The 11361-nt window shown below is 42.7% G+C and overlaps 1 protein-coding gene across 1 annotated transcript in view; it reads right to left on the bottom strand.

Moving 5' to 3' along the window:
• The window catches only part of LOC149320848 (uncharacterized), a 93368-nt gene that overhangs the window by 45153 nt on the left and 36854 nt on the right, over positions 1 to 11361 (bottom strand). The gene's annotated exons all lie outside the window — the stretch shown is intronic.

Genomic DNA, 11361 nt, shown 5'->3' on the forward strand with positions numbered 1-11361 from the left:
CCTGATTCCTCTTACTCCTCTGATTCTCCACCGTTCTGGATCAAAATGGAGGCGCCTCCATTTCCTGAATGGTGGCTGTGCGATCCAAATTGATCCAGTAGCTTATGCTATTGGAGATAGGGATCGTTATGGTTCTTCAAACAAAAAGCCTTGCCCGACCCCTTTGCCTATTGGGAACCACTCTGTTCCCCCAAATTATGTTCTGACATAATACTCTTAGTCTGAATTATTTCACAGGAAGGGCCTGGCAAAACCACCTCTGAGGTTTCCTTGCCTAAGAAAGCCCTATGGAATTCATGGATCAACAGGTCTTCAGTGTCTCCCTTTTGAGAAACTCCCATCCATCCTGAACTCCCTTCTCTTTTAGTATTCCTGACCATGAGATCACCCCAGTATTTCTCCAAGTTTACTGAAATCAGCTTTCCTAAAGTCTAGTATGTGTGTCTGACTATTCCTGGATTCTCCTTTCCATTGTATAACAAACTCCAGGAGAACATGGTCACTTCCACCTAATGATCCCACCACTTGCACCCCATTAACCAAGTCATCCTTGTTGGTTAGGATCAGATCTAAAATAGCTGACCCCCTTGTTGCCTCTTCCACCTTTTGGACCATGAAATTGTCTTCCAGGCAAGTGAGGAATTTGCTAGACCTTGAGGATTTTGCTGAGTTTGACTTCCAGCAAATATCAGGATAGTTGAAATCACCCATCGTTACTACAGCTCTCCTTTCTAAGGACCTTATCACACTAGGGAAGTCCCAAAGAGAAAATGGATTTAAATGAGATTTAAATTAGAAAAAATGTGGGAACTTTTATCACACGACGTCACTGTTAACGTGAAATTACGTGAAGGTAAAGTGAAAGTAAAATGGAGAAAAATTGCAGCTTTTTACTTTCTGAACTTCCCAGAAGTAAAAAGCTGCAGTATTTCTCCATTTTACCTAAGCTTTCACTTTGCGTTGTTTTACTTTGGCAGTTTTTCATGTGATAAACTTCCCACATTTCTGGGTTTGTTGTTTTTTTAAAATCTCATTTAAATCCCTTTTCAAGATTTCGTGTGATAAGATCCTAAGTATATGGTCATCTGTCCATACGTAATGGCATCATCCCATTCCTCAGTCTGACGGGAGGGGTCTGTAGTAGACTCCCACAATAACATCCCTGTTATAGGCACACTATAACTCCCAGAATCCTCCTTGGGGGGATTGTGGGAATTGTCATCTTAAGGTGACCCCCCATAAGCTTCATAAGGTTTTCCTAGGCAGGGAATACCACCCACAACAACACAAAACTGTTGTATGGTGCTGTTTGGAGCCTGCCAGGAGTCTGGCATGGCTTCAGGCACGTGACAGGAAGCGGAAACGAAATTCCACCAATGGGGGAGGGAAACAGCAGCAACACCAGAAAAGGGTGCATTGTCAAAATGGGTCCTCCAAAAACACAGACCCAGGTGGAACGAAGGCTCTTCTTGGCAGTGAATGAAAGGAGGCTGGAAGAGGAGAAGAAGGGAGAAGGCTCTGGAGATGGCGAGGATCCCAAGGGAGGGGAGGGAAGGCTAGACACCTCCCTGCCTTACAGCTTTTGGGGTGGAAGTCTTAAATCTCACACCACCACCACCATTTTATTCTATGGCAGTGGTTCCCCAAACTGTTCCCTTTAAGAGATTATTTGGACTTCATTTCCCAGAAGCCTCTGCCATGTTGGCCAATAGTCTGGGATTCTGGGAGCTGAAGTCCAAAATCTCTTAAAGGACACAGTTTGGGTAACCACTGTAGTCCTGTATTGTCCCTCATTGTGTACAGTAGGATGCTATGGGATTGTCCCCTTGTTTGAGGGTTGGCAAGGTTATAAAGGATGCCAACACACACACACACACACACACACACATGTGACTGTATGTGTTTTATATTATATTATTACATCTATTATTATTATTGTTATATTTTATAATATATTTTATATAATATCATATTTTATACTTTATATTATAAGGAATGTCACCCTATTTGATGGTTGGCAGGCTTATCTCTTATTATAAAGGATGCCCCATATCGTCAACATCATCATCGAACACATACACACACATATATGTGAGCCTGTGTATGTTCTAGATAGATAATATTATAAGGGTTGTCCTCCTATTTGAAGGTTGGTAGGATTGTCCCTTATAAAGGATGCCCCCATATCATCATCATCATCATCATCATCATCATCATCATATAACATACGCACATAGATAGATAGATAGTATAAGGGACCTCCTATTTTAAGGTTGGCAGGTTTGTCCCTTATAAAAGATGCCTCATATCATCATCATCATCATCATATAACATGCACACACACACACACACACATATATGTGAGTATATGTATGTGATAGATAGACAGATAGGTAGATATTATAAAGATATTGTATACATATATATGTATATGTTAAGATACATAATAGGCTGGGTTTTATAGTAAGAGAGGCATTCCTGTTCCCACATGCACATCTTTCCTCTCTCTTTCCAATAGAGAATGCCTCTTCTTAGATGGTATTTGCTAGCTGTAGGTTTTTGAAGTTCTAGCATTAAAAATAATTAAATGTTATTCAAATGTTAGGCTGAACGACCCATGTGGGGGCACCTTTTCTGCCAGTCAAGCAATATTTCAAAAGTTGATGCTCCAGCCAATTAGTGAATGGAACATGGCAGCCTTGCTGACTGCTACTTTTTGCCTCTTCTTTTCTGTTCAGGATTTCTTGACTTTGTAATAATGGAAAATGATGAAGAGGAAGAACATAAAAATTGTTCCCTCTGCCAATATGCTGCTTGAATACCATTTATCAGCTCAGTACTGAAAAGCTATAATTGCAATTACATCCTTCCAATATGGTGTTTCTGTGGGACCCATGTGCTTTGAATGATTCAGCTGCTATATTGTTAAATTAAACTCATTGTTTTTTCAGAGGACTGTAAACCCAACAGTCCTCATTTATGAATGCTTCTTGCAGTAAATGCGATATTCTGGCATTTAGAGGTAACTGGGATGAGAAGTATCATGTGGGAAACAGCCTAAGCCTCTGTATCAGAGGTCAGAGGTTTGAGTCTCTCTAGAAGTCATTGAACTGCAACTCTCAGCATCCCTACCCTGCATAGCCAATGGTGGGAAGTTCCAATTTGACAATATCTAGAAAGTGGCACAATTGCCACCCTCTGTATGCTCATATGTATCCTTATCTACACATGTGAAAGCATTTACACATCATAGTTCTGGAATCAGAACCACACACATTTTAATTTGAGTGTTGGAAGTTCCCAGATCTGCCCTTCTGGCAATTGTCAGAATAAAGACTGCTCTTTATGTTATCACATTCGGATTTTAATACATTTTGGACTGTGTGTGTGGAGTTCCTTCATGACCCCAAACTGACCTGCCAGGCTAGCAGCCATAATCCTCAAAGCAGTGGGTGAGGTAGGCAGATGAGTCATACTCACAAGACCCCTGGAAAACAACACTTTGGAAATTCCCCACAGAAAGGTTTGAGAGTTGCTAAAGGGAAAACCATCACCTCCAAGAGTAAAGGTCTCACATTTGATGAGCCAGTGATTAACTTAACTCATCTACCTCCCCCCCACCATTGTTGTCAGTCCACTTTGCCTCAACAAGACAATGCAAAGCCTTTGTTTACAATGCCCAAGCAACCAAACACCTTTTCTCACCATCAAGCACTTTTGCCAGATTTTGCCTATAAGAACTGCCAGATTTGTCTGCTGACTGGCCAGTCTGGATTTCAGGGGGAAGCTCTGTTCCTTTGAACCCTGACCTGTCTCCTGACTCCTGGCCCAGTCATTCTGTGGCTGAGCCTCATGCCATCCCCATCATATTCCATTTGGACTCCTGAAGAAGCCTACTGAAGTAAGTATAACCCTAGCAGTGCCTGAAATCCTATTCAACGCTAACCCCTGATTTTCCTAAGCCTTGTGAGTGAGAGTGTGTTAGTGAATTGTGTTTTTTTTCCCTTTAATTAATAAATTGAACTTTACTTAGAAAAGTCTGCTTTTGCTCCATTTATTGGATTCCCTGGTCTTCTTGGTATACACAACGGGAGACAACCTCGCATGGCTGTCGTAGCAGGGCCCCTCTTGTGATATTGAACTAATACTAAATTCCCCTTATCAGACCCTTGGCTACATTTAGTTAGCAAAATTAGCACCAAAGATGGCAATGTAATTCTTGATTAATTTGGCCTTTCAGCAGTACATTTCAGTCTGTGGAAAAAATGGTGAGTTACTAATATGGATCTACTTGTTTCCAAAATGGACCTTTTATTTGGTACTTGACCTAATCTTGCAGTATAACTCATGGAGAGAGGTTTGGGGATCTTGGTATAACTGGTTACATGCTGATCAGACAGTAAAAAGAGGTGGGTTTTTTTTGTTGTTGTTGTTGTTTTGCCGTCCCTGAGAAACTGCCCCTATAGATAGGCTTTTAATCAAATGTAGGCTAAATACCTTGCAGTTGATGGAGGGGCTTGACCTGATATGTTTGAACATTATAGCGTAGAGACTGATATCACCCATGTGGGTGTCAGAAAGTTAAAGAGTTGGTTTATTGTTCTTCTGAATGTAGGGTTGCCATATCCTGCCGGGGGGCGGGACAATCCCGGTTTGGGCAGTGCCATCCCAGTCCCAGTCCGGTTTGGCGCCCAAACCGGGACGGCCCCGCCCACCACGGCCACCTCAGTCCCCGCGGCGGCTCCAAGGCCTTGCTGAGGCCTGGGAAGGCTCTCCGCGGTTGGAGCTCCAGCCGCGGAGACGCTCCCTCCCGGGCCCCAGCGAGGCCTTGGAGGTGGCTCCGCGGTCGGAGCTCCGGCCGCAGGGTCCTCAAGGCCTCCGCGAGGCCAAGGAGGAGGAGGCCGCTTCCCACAGCAGCGATCGCCACGATGAGGGGCGGCCCCCGCCTCCTTCCCGGCCTGGGAGCCAGGCCCAGGCTTCCTCCTAAGCCGGGGAGGAAGCGGAGACTGCTCTCATCACGGCGATTGCCGCGATGAGGAGCGGCCCCCGCCTCCTTCCTGGCCTGGGAGCAGGCCTAGGCATCCTCCGAAGCCGGGAGGAGGAGGAGGAGGACAGGGTTTGAAAATGTAGGACTTTTTTTTTTTTAAAAAAAATTTCCTAGCCAGGAAATTAAAAAAAAAAGTCCTACATTTTCAAACTGGTCCTACATTTGTCCCGGTTTGGAGGTCCTCCATTTTGGCAACCCTATCTGAATGCCCACTCTCAAATCAGAGTATAGTTGGCCCTCTATATCTGGATTTAAGCATCCACGGCTTGAAAATATTCAAAAATATATAAATTCCAAAAAGCAAAACTTGATTTTGCCATTTTATATAAGGGACACCATTGTCCTATCCATTGTATTTAATAGGACAAACATCCATGAATTCTAGTATCCACGGAGGGCCCTGGAACCAAACCGCAGCAGATACCAAGGGCCCGCTTATCTAACATTAAATCACTGGTTGCTGGTATTAGAGAGGTGCTACTTTGCCATCTTAATTCTAATTATGCCAATTGGAGCACATTATTTTGTAACATACAAAGTCTGCACAATTTGACCCCTAAACAAGAGAAGTGTATTTTTATCAGACAGTATAGGACTCACTTATTGTGCTATTTTAATTAAACAATAGTTTGTGTTTATTTAATTTTTATATGCTGCTGTGCTGAGAACCTTGTTCCATGACCTTTGTTTGTAGTTTTATTGTGTATGTGGAAGGCCTGGTTGACTAATGAGCAATAAATGGAACTGAACTGAACTACTTGAACAACGGTTATACTCTCATCCGAAGCTGGGTCTGCTTCAGAGCATTGTGTTATTTCGGTGGTACCATGCCAACAAGTGGTAGCATTATTAATCTGAATAAAAATAATAATAATATTTTTTATCCCGCCTCTCCAGTTGGATCGAGGCGGCTTACAAAATAGTGAAATACAAATACAATAAAAACCCATTATCCCTTCACTAGGTAATTTCAGTTGTGTGTTTTTTTAATTTTTTATTCTGACGTTTTTATTAACGTTTTGTCTTGTGAGCCGCCTTGAGTCCCTTGCTGGGAGAAAGGTGGCCCTTGTGGTCTCCACCAACTCCATGATTCTATGATTGTTATAGAACTGAAATAATTAAAATTAAATAAATAAATTCTGCAGTTTAGGTGAAAAGTTGTGGGGGACCCATTTCCCTGACGGACCTATGGACACTCAGGCAGCCAGAGGAAGGGAGGGTCTTGCCCTGCTCTCGCCAGGCGCCTGGCAATGCTTCAGTCACGTGATGGAAGATTGGCCAATGAGAAGGCGCAGTCCGACCCAAGCGGTGCAGCACCAAAAGCGGCCCCTCGGAAACACTGCCCTCACTTTGGTTCCTACAAAGGAGAAAGGCTCGTCTCCTGGAAAAATTGAAGCAGGTAAAAACAGAAGGTAGTTGTGGATTCCTAGTGAAAGATGGAGTTGGAAAAGGAAGATCCAGCCCAAGAAGCGAGTGGGGAGGAGCAGGGGGTGGGATCTGTCCCCGGGGTGCAATTCCTTTCCATCTGCAGAGATGTTGCTTTCTTGGTGCAACCCAGAAGCTAAGCAGAGCCAGCAGTGGTTAGTACTTGGAAGGGAGACCGCCAGGGAATACCAGGGGCTGTAGGCTTTACTCAGTGGAGGACTGTGGGGTGTGTCTGGGGTACACCTACACTGCAAAAATAATGCACTTGGACACCACTTTAAGTGCTACAGCTCCATCCTATGGAATCCTGGGATTTGTAATTTTACAAGGTCTCTTCAGCCTTCTCTGCCAAAGAGGGCTGGTGGGCCTCACAAAAACTACAAATCCCAGGATGGAGCCAGAGCAGTTAGAGGTCCAAAACACACTGTAGAAACTATCCAGTTTGCTAGGGAATCCTGGGAATTGTAGTTCCTTGTGGCACCAGAGCCCTCTGACAGAGGAGGCTATATGTCTCACAAAACTACAGCTCCCAGAAAAATTTCCTAGCATTGAGCCAGGGCAGTTAAAGCAGCCTCAAACTGGATTATTTCTGCTGTGTGTTTCTGGACCAAAGTGGTGCCGAAGTGCATTATTTCTATAGTGTAGATGCACTTCTGTGGCAAACCTCCGCTGAATAAATTTTGCCCTGTGTTTGTGCATTATGTGTCTTTGAGCCATTTCCAACTTATGGCAACCCTATCCAGGGGTTTTCTGGGCAAGATTTGTTCGGAGGAGGTTTGCCATTGCCTTCTCCTGAGGCTGAGAGAGTGTGACTTGGCCAAGGTTTCCATGGCTGAGCCAGGATTCGAACCCTAGTCTCCAGAGTCATAGTTGCCATAAGTCAGAGTTGGCTTGAAGGCACACGACAATAACAAACATATGTGTATGCATTTCTTCTGTTCTCTTAAAGTTGGAAAAGAATTGCCACGACGTTCTGCAAAAATAGTTGCACTTTGAAGTTTGAGTGAATCATCTTTAATTATTTTAAACAAAATTGTCCTTCAAGGAAACTCAGAAAGAAATACATTTAACACAGTATGGGCCTTGAAAGCAACACTCTTAAAAACCAGTCACGCCAGATGAGCAGTCAGGAATCCATCTATTGATTAGGCTGGTTCATCATGATTGCATGTCTGAAAAAGAACAAATGATAGTTTTTTTGTGGGTTTTTTGGACTGTGTGGCCATTTTCTAGAAGAGTTTATTCCTGACATTTTCTGTGGCTGGCATCTTCAAATTGTTGGGCAAACAGAATGGGTGGCTTTAACACTTCAAGTCTTAAGAAGTCTCTTCTTGGACAGACCTGTATCTTCTTACACAGCCTTTGAAGGTTTATTGAAAGATCTTGTAGCACCTTGGAGACTAACTGCTGCCAACTTCTTTATTTCAGTTTGTCTCAAAGTTTCTAAAAGATCTCTCTACATACTGATCCTACAGACTAACACGGCTATATCTTTGAATTCTACCATTTGAAGATTTATATGGGTGTTATGTGCCTTCAAGTCAAGTCCAATTTAACTGTGTTGCAACTTGATCATAAGATTTTTTGACAATACATTCCACATTTGTGGCTTTGACTTTTGCTGCTTTGACTTCTTGCAATTTTGGTTAATATGTTCTTTCTAGTAATCTCTAGGTTCTCCATTGCAGCTCTGTCAGAGGTTGACCATTGAGTTGTGTTGGAAAAAACACTTCTCTAGGTATTTGTAGTTCCCCCAGCATGATTGTGTGCTCAATTTCGGGCAAATGTTGACCATAGAGTTGCAGTGCTGGACCTGGAGATTCCTAGAGAGGTGTTATCTCGGGTAAAAAGAACAGTGTTTTTTTATATGCGGTTTTTCCACCTTCATGGGGCACTTGCACCCCGAACCTCAGCGAATGTGAAGGGACCACTGCATTTATGCAAAGGAGGTTTGCCACTGCCTTTCTCCTCCAGTCCATCGACACAACATATTTATAGTCGTATATAGAAAGAGAGGCTGAACATTCCTCAGATACAGGGATGAAAGGAGGACTGGCCAAAGACATTTGATGCTTGAAGGGGAAAAGAAAATGGAATCAGTGGGGTAAAGTGGCTTAGAACCTACTGTATATATTCGACTATAAATCGGCCACACATAGAAGTGGAGGGCAGAGAGAGATAAAGAAACTCCAAATATAGAGAATGGGCTAATGAAATTGATAGACATGCAAGATTTTGATACTCTGACTAATTGTTTAAAGCAAGGGAAGATAAGGAGAACAAAAGATGAATGGTCTTCAGCAGTAACATATCATTAAAAAATGGTTGTGTTAGAACAATGAACATATAGATAAATCTGACAAATGTTTGGCTAAAATAAGTTAAATTAGTTTGAACAAACGAGAAAGACTATATATGGCGGGTTACACACCGCCAAAAGGTACGTGCTCGGCACGTACTAGGGTTAGGAAGGGGTGTCCTTTCCGGACGCCCCTAACCCTAGTACGTGCCGAGCACGTACAAAATGGCGACACCCTATACACATGGGCACCGCCATTTTGACGTCGCAGATGCTTAACGTCTGCACGTCACGGTGCAGAAATGATGCCGCAAGTGTGCCATTGGCGCCTTGCAGAGTCATTTCCGCACCACAAAAAGAACCCGCTTTTTGTGGGTTGTTTTTGCTGCGCCGGGGAACTGTGCGGTTTGTCCACTGCGGTTCCCTGGCGCAGCAATCACGGATGCCGGCAGAGCGCCCTTTTTGGGCGCTCTGTAAAGCGCCAAAGAAAATTTTGTATATGCTAGTCAAGATGGTAACAGTGAAGATATGTTTTTCTTATATTATAGATTACAGAAGGAAGTGTTATATAAATGTGGATGAAAACTAAAAGAAAGTAACAATATATATAAAGGACAATTTAAGAACATTGAAGGATTTGTTTGTTGGAAAGAACCTTATTTATGTATGTAATCTGTTTTATTGTTCTGTACATGTAAAAATAAAGTTTAAAAAAAGATCCTCTGTAGACCTCATGTATACGTTGAGAGCAGTTTTGGGGGGCCGAAATTAGGAACTTTTATATTACTCGTGTATGTCGAGGGTAATAATTGGAAGCATGTAACAAAAGATGTAATGGATGAAGGAAAGGAAACTACCGTAATGCCAAAGCACACTACTATTTTCCCACCAAGGCATTAACAAGGCCAGAAGAGGCACAGCAGTGGTGAGAGTAGAGGAGTGTCAGTGCTTCTTTTAGGTTTTCCTGGGATGGACTAAGATCTTGCCTTTCGACACTCTACTTAGAGAAGGGGAAGGTTCCTTTTTTGATAACTGTTATGGTACAGTACTTACATTGACCTGTGGATAAGTTAACCTGGGTTTTTTAATCGATTTTTTATCTAAAATTTCTATATTTATACTTGATTATATACAGTAGAGCTAGCCACACTAGGAGGCAGCAAATTCCACAAGCAGCCCTCCCATTCCTGGGCAATAAATATCAAACAGGCATAAATTAAACAATATGTGCTGCTATTTTATGTCCCTTTTAGTCAGGTGTTTCCAGCGAAGGAAGCTACAGCCCAAATTTGCAAGACCTGAGTGAGGTGGTTGATAACACGGTGACATGGCAGTCTCTCATTCATAGGGTCAACCCTAGATGTGGTTTCTTTTCTGAGGGGCAACTAAACCAAAAGCTGAATATAGAATATGCATTTACATGTTTGGGTGCATCATATGAGGAACCATCAGCCATGAGACAGATGTCTTCAGCTGATAACATCTCCTGGGAAGACTATAGAGGCAATAGGTAAAAGAGGAAAATGAGATGCATCCTGTTTATTCCATATATTTATGCAGTTGCCCAGACAGAAATGTTGTTCCCCATGTTGAGGGAAGCAGTAAATTCCATTTTGTTGTTGTGTGCCTTCAAGTCATTTCCCACCTATGGTAACTCTAAGGCAACCCTACCATGGGGTTCTCTTCGCAAGATTCATTCAGAGAGGCTTTGCTATTGCCATCCTCCAAGGCTGAGAGAGCGGGACTTCCCTTAGGTCACTCAGTGGGTTTCATGGCCGAGGTCAGAATCAAACCCTGGTCTCCAAAATTGTATCCCAACACTCAAACCACTATGCCACGCTGGCTCTCACAAGTTGACAGATTTTATTTCACTAAAATGCTGACATTGCTTCTGGCACAGCAAAGAGTGTTTGCTCTTCTTGCTACTTACCATCAAATCAACTTAGACTTATGGTGACCCTATGAATGAGAGACCTCCATGCCTCCCTGCTATCAACAGCTCTGCATAGGTCTTGCAAATTTGGACCAAGGTCTTTCCCACTACCTCTAAATCCTTCCAGTTAGAGATGCTAAACACCGAACCTAGTATCTCCTGCATAGCATATGTCCTGCCACTGAACTAGGACGGGTCACTTAATGTCATTGGTTCACTTCTCCACTTTGGCCCTTGTCTCTAGTCACATTGAATAATGTCCCTCTGCCCTTGAAGGATTAGAATAAGGATCACAGAGAAAATACAGCCAGCCCTCCATAACCACTGATGCTTTATCCACGGATTCAACTATCTACGGCTTGAAAATATTCCAAAAATACATAAATTCCCCCCCCAAAAAAACACCTTGATTTTCCTATTTTATATTATTTTAAATGGTGATGATGATGATTTATATATATATATAAATAAAAGGGACACCATTTTCCTATGCTATTGTATTTAATGGGACTTGAGTATCCTTGGATTTTGGTATCCACTTGAGGTCCTGGAATCAAATCCCAGGCATACCAAGGGCCTGCTGTATATGTGAAGAAACATAGAATGAGGTTTTGTTTTTTCTTTTTGCCAGGATGCAGTAACATTTGAGGACATGGC

The sequence above is a fragment of the Sceloporus occidentalis genome, unplaced genomic scaffold (genome assembly GCF_023333645.1).
Source record: "Sceloporus occidentalis isolate IW3139 unplaced genomic scaffold, rSceOcc1.0.p SCAF_1, whole genome shotgun sequence".
Classification (NCBI taxonomy): domain Eukaryota; kingdom Metazoa; phylum Chordata; class Lepidosauria; order Squamata; family Phrynosomatidae; genus Sceloporus; species Sceloporus occidentalis.